Source organism: Bidens hawaiensis, unplaced genomic scaffold (genome assembly GCF_021521415.1).
Source record: "Bidens hawaiensis isolate Kalapana, Puna unplaced genomic scaffold, B.hawaiensis_p1.1 tig00009513_1, whole genome shotgun sequence".
NCBI classification, from domain to species: domain Eukaryota; kingdom Viridiplantae; phylum Streptophyta; class Magnoliopsida; order Asterales; family Asteraceae; genus Bidens; species Bidens hawaiensis.
In genome coordinates, this window is record NW_027491706.1 from 110993 (window position 1) to 119999 (window position 9007).

Genomic DNA, 9007 nt, shown 5'->3' on the forward strand with positions numbered 1-9007 from the left:
CTAACTTACAATTACCGAAGGCCATGCACACTCTTCCGTCTCGGCAATTGATTTGAGCATTTGATGTTGCCAAAAACGGTCTCCCCAATATCACTCTCGGCTCTTCTTCATGTTCTACCGGCTCATAATCTAAAACAAGAAAATCTTTGGGATAGTAAAAATCACCAACCTTTACTGCAACTCCAACCAACTTCACTCGGGGCCGTCTTCAAGTGAAATCAGCTAACACCAATGTGGTGTCAACTTCTTGTAATGGTCCAAACTCAAACCGGTCATAAACACTCCCCGATAGAACATTTACACTCACACCATAATCAACTAGTGCCTTGGTGGTCTTGAATTCTCCAATCTGAATGGGAATAAGTGGTGCCCCTGTTTCAAATTATTCAACTGTGTCGTTCACCCCATGATCTTCAATGGTGATTGTACTCACGTGTACGTTTTTACTATTTGATGAACTGCTACTCTGATGGCTCGGATTCTTCACGACTTGGTAATTTGGATGGATTTCTCTTCAAACTAGCCATTTCCTTAGCAAGCTGGCTCACCTGTTTATCTCTCGCAGCATTAGCTTTCTCTTGGAGCTCTAATATTTGATTCACACTTTTATTCAGAGCATCCTGATCTCTCTTCATCTTCTTCAAAAAGTCCATCACATCCTTAATCGACTCTTCCTGATTACCCGAAGAACTTCCTTAACCTTGAGCTACCCCTTGACTTTGCTGACCCTGCTGATAACTCTTCTGATAACCCTTATTATAACCTCCCGACTCCTTTTGATTGTACCCGCTTTGACCATTACCCATCTCATTCCCATACTGCCTCTGATTTAACTGATAACCTGCTTTTTGGGAATTATCTTGAAAGTTCGGGTTTTGTTGCGTGTTCAGGTTTCCATAGATGAAATTGGGATGGTTTCGGAGGCCCGGGTGATAAGTGTTTGAATTCATGTTACCATTATTGTACCTCTTTTCACCCTGAACGAAATTCACCTCCTCTTCTTCGTCTTCCATCACAACTCCACTCGTCGCCACTACATGGCCAAATCTACCACAACCCTCACAAACTGGATACGCCTTTCCTGACTTGCCCTTTTCTTTCACTCCTACCCCCATTAACTGATCTAGCTTCCTTTCTAACCTCGCCATCCGATCATCTGACTCTCCACTATCCACAAATTTCACAACCGCCCGTTTTACCTTGCGGTTCGACTGAGCTTGTCTCTTCGAGTTCATTGCATGCCGCTACAAGTGTTGCCAATCTTCATTTTCATCATTCGTTAAAAATGACCCATTTGTGGCTGACTGAGGATCACGCACATCATCACTCGATAATCCATCATGAAATGCTTTAATCAACTCCCATAATGTAATCCCATGATGAGGACAAGTTCTTAACAACCTCTTGAATCTCGTAAATGCTTCATGGAATGTCTCGCCCGATCCTTGTTGAAAATTTCTGATAGAGGTTCGGGCCTCGGATGTTCTTTGTGGTGTGTAATACTCATCCAAAAATTGCTGAGCCAGATCTTGCCACATGTAAATACTTGCTGACGGTAAAGTTAAGAACCACTGCTTCGCTAGATCTTTGAGACTGAGCTGAAAAACCACTAGCTTGACTTCATCAGCAGTGAACCCTTGACTTGAGATGGTGGCACAAATCACATTAAATTCGCTCAAGTGTAGGTATGGCTCTTCATATGCTTTCCCATGAAAACTAGGCATCCTGGTTAAATTGCTTTGTCTTACTGAAAACGTTCTTCCTTCTCTAACCAGGATCACAATGGGGAGCGGGTTCGTGGCCACTTGTGGAATGAAGTGGCTTTGAACTCCCCGAACGGGCGGTGGAACAAATGCCCTCGTGAACCCATCATCAAACTCGTACTCGGGAAATTGCGGCTCGGGAATCTCTTGTCTTCTTTGGGCTCAACGATTTCTCAGTGGTTGAACGGGTTCGAGTGTTCGGTTTCGAGGGGGTTGTTGTTGTCTTCTATAATACTGACCCCCTTGAACATCCTTCATCTCTTCTTCATCCTCGAACTCATCAAAATCATCGAACAACCTCCGTCGATTAGCTACCCTTACATATTCAAACTCGACCCGATTGTTTGGTGGCTCAGACCACACGGAAGATCATCTCTCATCAGGTAATGTCTTGGGCTCTACAGTTTTGATTTTGGTTAATATATTGATTTAGTGGCGAGTTTGGTGGGTTTTTTATAAATGGTGGTAAGTCATGGAGTGGAGGGTTTTGTGGAATGTGTTGTGGGATGAGTTGTTCTTGATGTGGTGTGGGGTTAAGATTATCGGGTTGAAACACCGGTGGCATTGGGTGTGGGTTATGTTCTTGATGGTTCATGTATTCTACTTTTGGCCTCGAGGATTTACCTTTTCTTTGATTCGGTCGGTTTCTTCTCGCAACTTTCTCAATCTCTGGGTCAAACTCCAACACCCCTTTATCTCAGGAAAATCTCGTATTCATCAACCTGAAAGATTAACTGCACACACCAAACAAACACACCCCGCGTAAAATCAACGAAGAAAAGAAATAAACTAAAACTAAACTAAATTAAACTAAACTACACTAGACTAAACTAGCACTAAGCGCGTTGAGTTCCCGGCAACGGCGCCATTTTAACGTAGACTGTCGTGGTCTAGTCAAACAATCAATTTTAAAGACTTAAATACCTATAATAAGTACGGGTAAGTAAGGTCGTCTCCACAAGAACTCAAGTAAAGTGTTAATTTAATATTACTAATATTAATTATTAAACTAAGGCGGACAGACGATGTCAAGCGGTTTTTAGAAAATGATTAAATTAAAACTAAATGATTACTTAAAAAGACTTTGTAAACTATATTAATAAAAAGTATTCATTCTAGGTTCGGGTTATGTGTTCCATATGTTAATCACAGATTTTCTTGTCTTTGGTTTTACAGTAATTGCTAGTCCTATAGTTTAATTTATGATGACAAACGATAACTCAACCGAATTGTTAACACACATGAACCCGGACTCCACAATTGCCAATTCTATGTGTAGGACAACTAACTCAATGATAAGGTGTAACGCCCGTTAATTTCGGTTCCAAGAGTTAAAGCTTGTAAAGTATATTTAATTCTCGAGATGTAACCGACGTTTCTTGGAAGCCTTTACGTCATCTCGGTACGTTAAACCATTTAACTTTTCCTCCATAATGCCTTATACTTCTATTTAGAGGGACTTGGATGTAACTTCTTATATTATATCATAAAAAAAAAAAAAAAAAAAAAAAAAACCTAACTCTAACTCTAGCAGCAGCCGATCGGCCAAGAGAACCCCCCCTGCTCGTTTTTCTTCTGCCCAGCCAAATTTCATCCGTGAAAACTTCAATTTAAGGTCGGTTTTATGATTCCCCATGTCTTTTACACCTTAATTGATCATATTAACGCGCTTATTGGTCGTTAAAGTTGAGTTTTGATGATAACAGTTTGCTGACAGATTCGTATACGTTTATTGTAGGGTCTGTAACGCGATGATAATCCATTGGTTTTGATCGATTCTTGATTCCATGATGTTATACTTTGAGTCTAGTTTCCAGAAAGGTATAATACGTAATTTTTGGACGAGATTTGAATGGTTTTTATTAATTTATAAAATCGAGTGTCAAAGCTGATGCGGGATGACGGATTCTGGTCTGTCTTCCCGACGTCATAACCTTTTTTCGACAGGTCCAAATTGGTTGGTTCTACTTTTGGAAGTTATTATTTTGAGTTAGGAACCAAACCCAATTGGAATCGTTTAATTTGGTTCGGTAATGAATTTTATAAAAATAAAACCATTTTGTTGCGCATTGAAATAGCTGCACGTACCTTGCTGTATTGGAGGAATTTTAATAGTTTTTGTGTCCAATAGAAAAATATAATAAAAATATTTTTATAAACCTAAGACATTTATTAAAGTCTGGTAAAAATTTAATAATTTATTTTAAAGGTTATCCTATGTAATTAAATGCATCTTCGCATGCTAAAATCTACACGTTTTACTCGTTATTGATCGATAAGTTCGTTTTAGGCTTAACCGGTGGATGTTCAATTGTGTTCTTGTCGGGGCTGTTTGAAGTGAGTTTTTGCACCACAATCTTTCTAGGTATGTCCCGTATATCATACTCAAAGATCATGTTCTTAGGTGTTCGTTAAGTTGATCAACTAGTTGTAGTTTGATTGTTATGTTCGGTTGTCTAGAATTGTTGAGTTTGACGCGTTAATCGGTTGGATGACCAACCGAATCAGTTTGCATGGCCCTAGGGGAGTCTAAGGGCTGTGGGAAAATTATTTTTTTGATGCTCGGGGCTGTCGGGGTTAGTGCTTCGTCAATCGAGTCGGCGGTGCGCGAATTTTCGTTTAAATGTTAAAGTAAGTGTTGTAAAAAGGAACCGTCAACCCTATCAACTCGGGTGACATAATTATGATGAATGAAAAGGTTTAAGACGGAATTTGGTCCATTCGGGGCTGATTCGGTTAACAAATGGTTTTAAGGATTATTTCACGCGCATTCGACCCGATTTGACTATCTTTGGGCCTTGGGCCAAGTGTTGGGCCTTGGGCCAAAGTGTTGGGCTTGTACGGCCCATTAGGCTAGAGTGTTCCTACAGTCTAGTTTAGTAACGCGTTATGTATAATTTACAGGCCCTTGCTTGTGATTTTGCCCTTAGGAACTTCCTAGCTCGTTGCAAGTATTCGATCGATCTCAGGTGAGTTCTTGATGCCCCGTTTAACTCTTTTTAAGTTTTGGGCTAGCATGCACACCTAGGTGTTTTTCTTACTTGATGAAATGTTTTGAATGGTTTTACATAGGCTTGCTAGTATTGGTAGGCCTTGGAATGTTATAGAATGTGTATGTATATATATATATATTTATATATATTTAGAATGGCCAATATTTGGCGAATGTTGTAGTCGTCTCGACTACTGAATGTTGCGTATGCCTACCTTGTGTTTGTATGCGCCGAATGTTACGTGTTTGGGTTGTACGTTTGTTCGACCCTGAATGTTTGTAGTCGTTTCGACTACTGAATGTTGCGTATGCCTACTTTGTGTTTGCATGCGCTGAATGTTACGTGTTTGGGTTGTATGTTTTCTCAGCCCTGACTGTTATTTATTGAATGTTATATATATATATATATATATATATATATATATATATATATATATATATATATATATATATATATATATATAGGAATGCACGTATAGAGATGCTTATACGTAAGAATGACTATTTATCGAATGTGGTGACCTAACCGATGTATTTCCATTACCGTTTTAAAACCGTTGGAATGATTATTTAAGAATTTTGTTACTTATTTAAAACTTGAACTCACTTAGCTTAAGCTGACTTTGTGTGCATGTTAGTGTAAGTTTCAGGATTTGGAAGAGGATGCCTTATCGCTTGGACGGCACGGAGCTACTTGGATGGTGAAGGGCATACTGGAAGGAAGAATTGTTTATGAATATTTTATTTTAATGAAACTTATAAAAGTTATACTGATTTTGGTTCTTGGGCAAAATTCCCGGGTTTCGGGAACTTATTTCATTTTTCATATTTTCCGCAAAAAATTATACTCTGATACGTTTGTTTTAATGGATGAAACGGTTTTTAAGTTTATTAAATTTTACGAGTGTTTGAATGATTACCAACTGTGGGGTTCCCGGGGTTCGGGGCCTTACATAAGGTTTGACGATTCTAGTTCAATGAAACAAGAGCTTAAACCTTAAATGTTGATGAACAACCAAACAAACGTTACACAAATCAATAATCTCAAAAACAAACCTTAATCAACCAAATAACTAATTAATTCATATAAAATCAATCAAGCTCTATTCATTAGCACAAGAATTTGTTTTTAACAGTATTTCACACAAAACCTTAGCCTAGAATGAAAACACACGATTAGCCGGACATCGACACAATCGTTAAAGTACTTATCTTGATGAACATAATATCTTAGGACAAACCGGAAGCTTCGGGATGATCGGAAACTGCTATCGGCTCTCTCTTCTGCCTCTGGAAGCTGCTATCTCAAATAGGGTCGAAAAATCGTTGATATAGTGAAAAACCCTAACTTTGGCCGACTTGAGCATCTTCGCGATACGCGAAGATGATTTGGCTTGCTCCTTCGCGACGAGCGAAGGACAAAATAGTCGGGCCTGGTTTCTGCAACTTTGCGTATCGCGCCCTTCCTGCATCTTCGCGACGCACGAAGATGCAATTTCACCATAAAATTATTTTAATCTCTTTAATGCCTCGTGATACGTGGACTTCCAATTTCTACTTCTAATCTTCATTCCAAGCTCGTAAATATCCTCGTTAAACTCCATAACTTCCAATGTCCTAAAAACACATAACAACGATTGAAGTACCGATGTGCGTTCATTTATTTAACTAAAAATAACTAATTAATATATAATAATAACTAACTTTTAACCAATCATCAGTTAGTTAGTCCATTTAAGTTTAATTTTAATTTCAGTTTTTATTTCTTTTTCTTCATTGATTTTACGTGGGGTTTGGTGTTTTAGTGTGTGCAGAGAATTCTCCAGCTTAATGCAAACAAGATATTCTCGCGAGGAAGAACCACTTCAGTTTGATCTTGAGATTGAAAAGACAGCAAAGAGAAACCGAGCATCTCAAAAAGCAATTTTAAACAGAAAACCGAAGGAGGAGAACATGAGTACACAAAACAATCAAGAACCATTGGTACACCCACCCGAACCCCAAAACAAACCATTGAACCAAGATCAATTAATCCCACAAAACGAGCCTGTATTCAACCAAAATCTGAATGTAAACCGTAACAGACATCAAGTGAACCGTGGGGGTGGCAACCAAAATCGAAGACCGCAAAACCTTGACGATAATCAATCAATTCATTCTTAAACAAGGAACCGTCAAGGGCCATTTCAATTTGCGAAAGACGATACCGGATTCGATTTGGGTAACGAAAGAGTTAGAAACGAGGATGGGATGGAAGAGTGGGATCCTGAGCAGGAAGATGAAGAAGAGTATGAGGATTACAATGGGGGTCGGTAAATCGAGAGGAATCAACAACAATACCCTCAAGATGATCAGGTACCTAATAGAAATCGTCAACCGAATCAGCAACCGAGGTATCGGCAGGCACAGAGACGTCCCGTCTATGAGTTTGATGAAGGGATCCCGAGAGCGTTCATTCCACCATCAGTCCGAGGGGTTCAGAGTCATTTTATTCCACAGGTGGCTACAAATCCCTTGCCAATTATTATTCCGGTGAAAAATAGAAGAACATTTTTCAATCAGGCAGAGCAGTCTAACCGGAGTACCCACATTTCATGGAAAGGCCACAGAAGAGCCGTATTTACAGAGTGATTTTAACTCAATCTGTGCAACAATATCCAGTCAAGGATTTACTGCAGATGAGGTAAAGATGGTAGTCTTTCAATTTAGTCTGAAAGATACAGCAAAGTAGTGATTTCTCTCGTTGCCGTCATCCAGTATTTATACGTAGCAAGATTTGGCACAACATTTCTTAGATGAGTATTATACGTCACAGCAAACCTCAGAAAATAGAAAATCTATCAGAAATTATCAGCAGCGTACAGGAGAGACTTTTTATGAAGCTTTTCAGCGGTTCAAGTTGTTGTTGAGGATTTGCCCTCACCATGGTTTAGCTTTATGGGAATTGATAAAGGCATTCCATGATGGTTTATCGACTGACGATTTGCGAGACCTCCAATCTACCACTAATGGATCTTTTCTGACTAATGATGAACATGTGGATTGGGGGCATCTTGAGAGACATGCTTTGAACTCTAACAGACAGGCCCAGTCGAACAGAATAATAAAGAGGTCAGTGGTGAAAGCAGTAGATAGTTGAAGTTTAGATGATCGGATGGCAAGGTTAGAAAAAAGTTAAATCAATTAATGGTTGCTGGTACGAAAGAAAAAGGAAAGTCGGGAAAAGCATATCCGGTTTGTGAACGGTGTGGTGAACTAGGGCATGTGATGTGCCTAAAAGTGGTATATAAAAATAATTCAATTAATAACCTAGCACAACGAGTAATAAAAACCAAGAATACCCTGAACCAAACCACTAGCAATAGGCAAGTGAACCTATCGGATGTAGAATAGCTATGGGAAGTCCGGGAATATCGAACCCCAGAGACACTTATTTAAATTAATGAAACTAGATTCTAAAAGCTAAATAAACTAATAATTAAGAAAAAAGATTCTTTTTGGATTTTTATTTATTTTATTATAAAACTAATTATTACTTAGACTAATTAAACTAATAAAATAAACTTAAAATTCTAAGACTTAGACGAAAACACTAATGAGAAAGTTGTTACCTAGGCAAGAAATCCAAATTGTGATGACTCGGGCTTTTATCGGTTACGGGAAAATGCTACTGGAACCGGGAATCTAAAAATACGAACCCTAGGAAACCTAATGGATCCCTAATCACTATCAAGGTGCCACCTAAGAGGAAATCCTAAAGATCATGTAAAAGCGCCGGCTTATTTGCTCACCTATCAGTTCATCAATTATGATTAATTACCCTAAAAAATAGCTAACCTGTCGGTTTCACTATCTCAATGCACCTAAGTACACGGGGTGGTATAGAAGAGATTTAAAGGACATGGGTAAGCAGTGAAACTAAGGAAAACTAGGCAAACTTCCTGTCAAACAGTTTAACCTAAAACCCTAATAACAAAGACAAACCCAACAGCTTATCACCCGTCGGATATCTAAGCAAGTAAGAATATTAACTTCTAATAATATGCTAAAAATCAGTTTCTATGGTGAATGAGCTAATAAACCATAAATAAGTTGCAAACACACAGTAAACAACCCTAACATGCACCTATAATCGAAAGACATTCAATCAAGCGACATGTGAAACATTCATTCAAGCACAAATCAGAAGTAAATACGCATAAATAACATCCAATAAATCTGATCAAAAGTTTTAATTAATCAAAACCCAATA

The 9007-nt window shown here is 38.5% G+C and overlaps 2 pseudogenes; one reads left to right on the forward strand and one right to left on the reverse strand.

Moving 5' to 3' along the window:
* Nucleotides 1–1371: 1371 nt before the first annotated feature.
* LOC143532631 (small nucleolar RNA R71) lies at nucleotides 1372–1470 on the forward strand (annotated as a pseudogene).
* A 6102-nt stretch (nucleotides 1471–7572) lies between these two features.
* On the reverse strand, nucleotides 7573–7686 carry LOC143532632 (small nucleolar RNA R71; annotated as a pseudogene).
* Between the last annotated feature and the right edge of the window lie 1321 nt (nucleotides 7687–9007).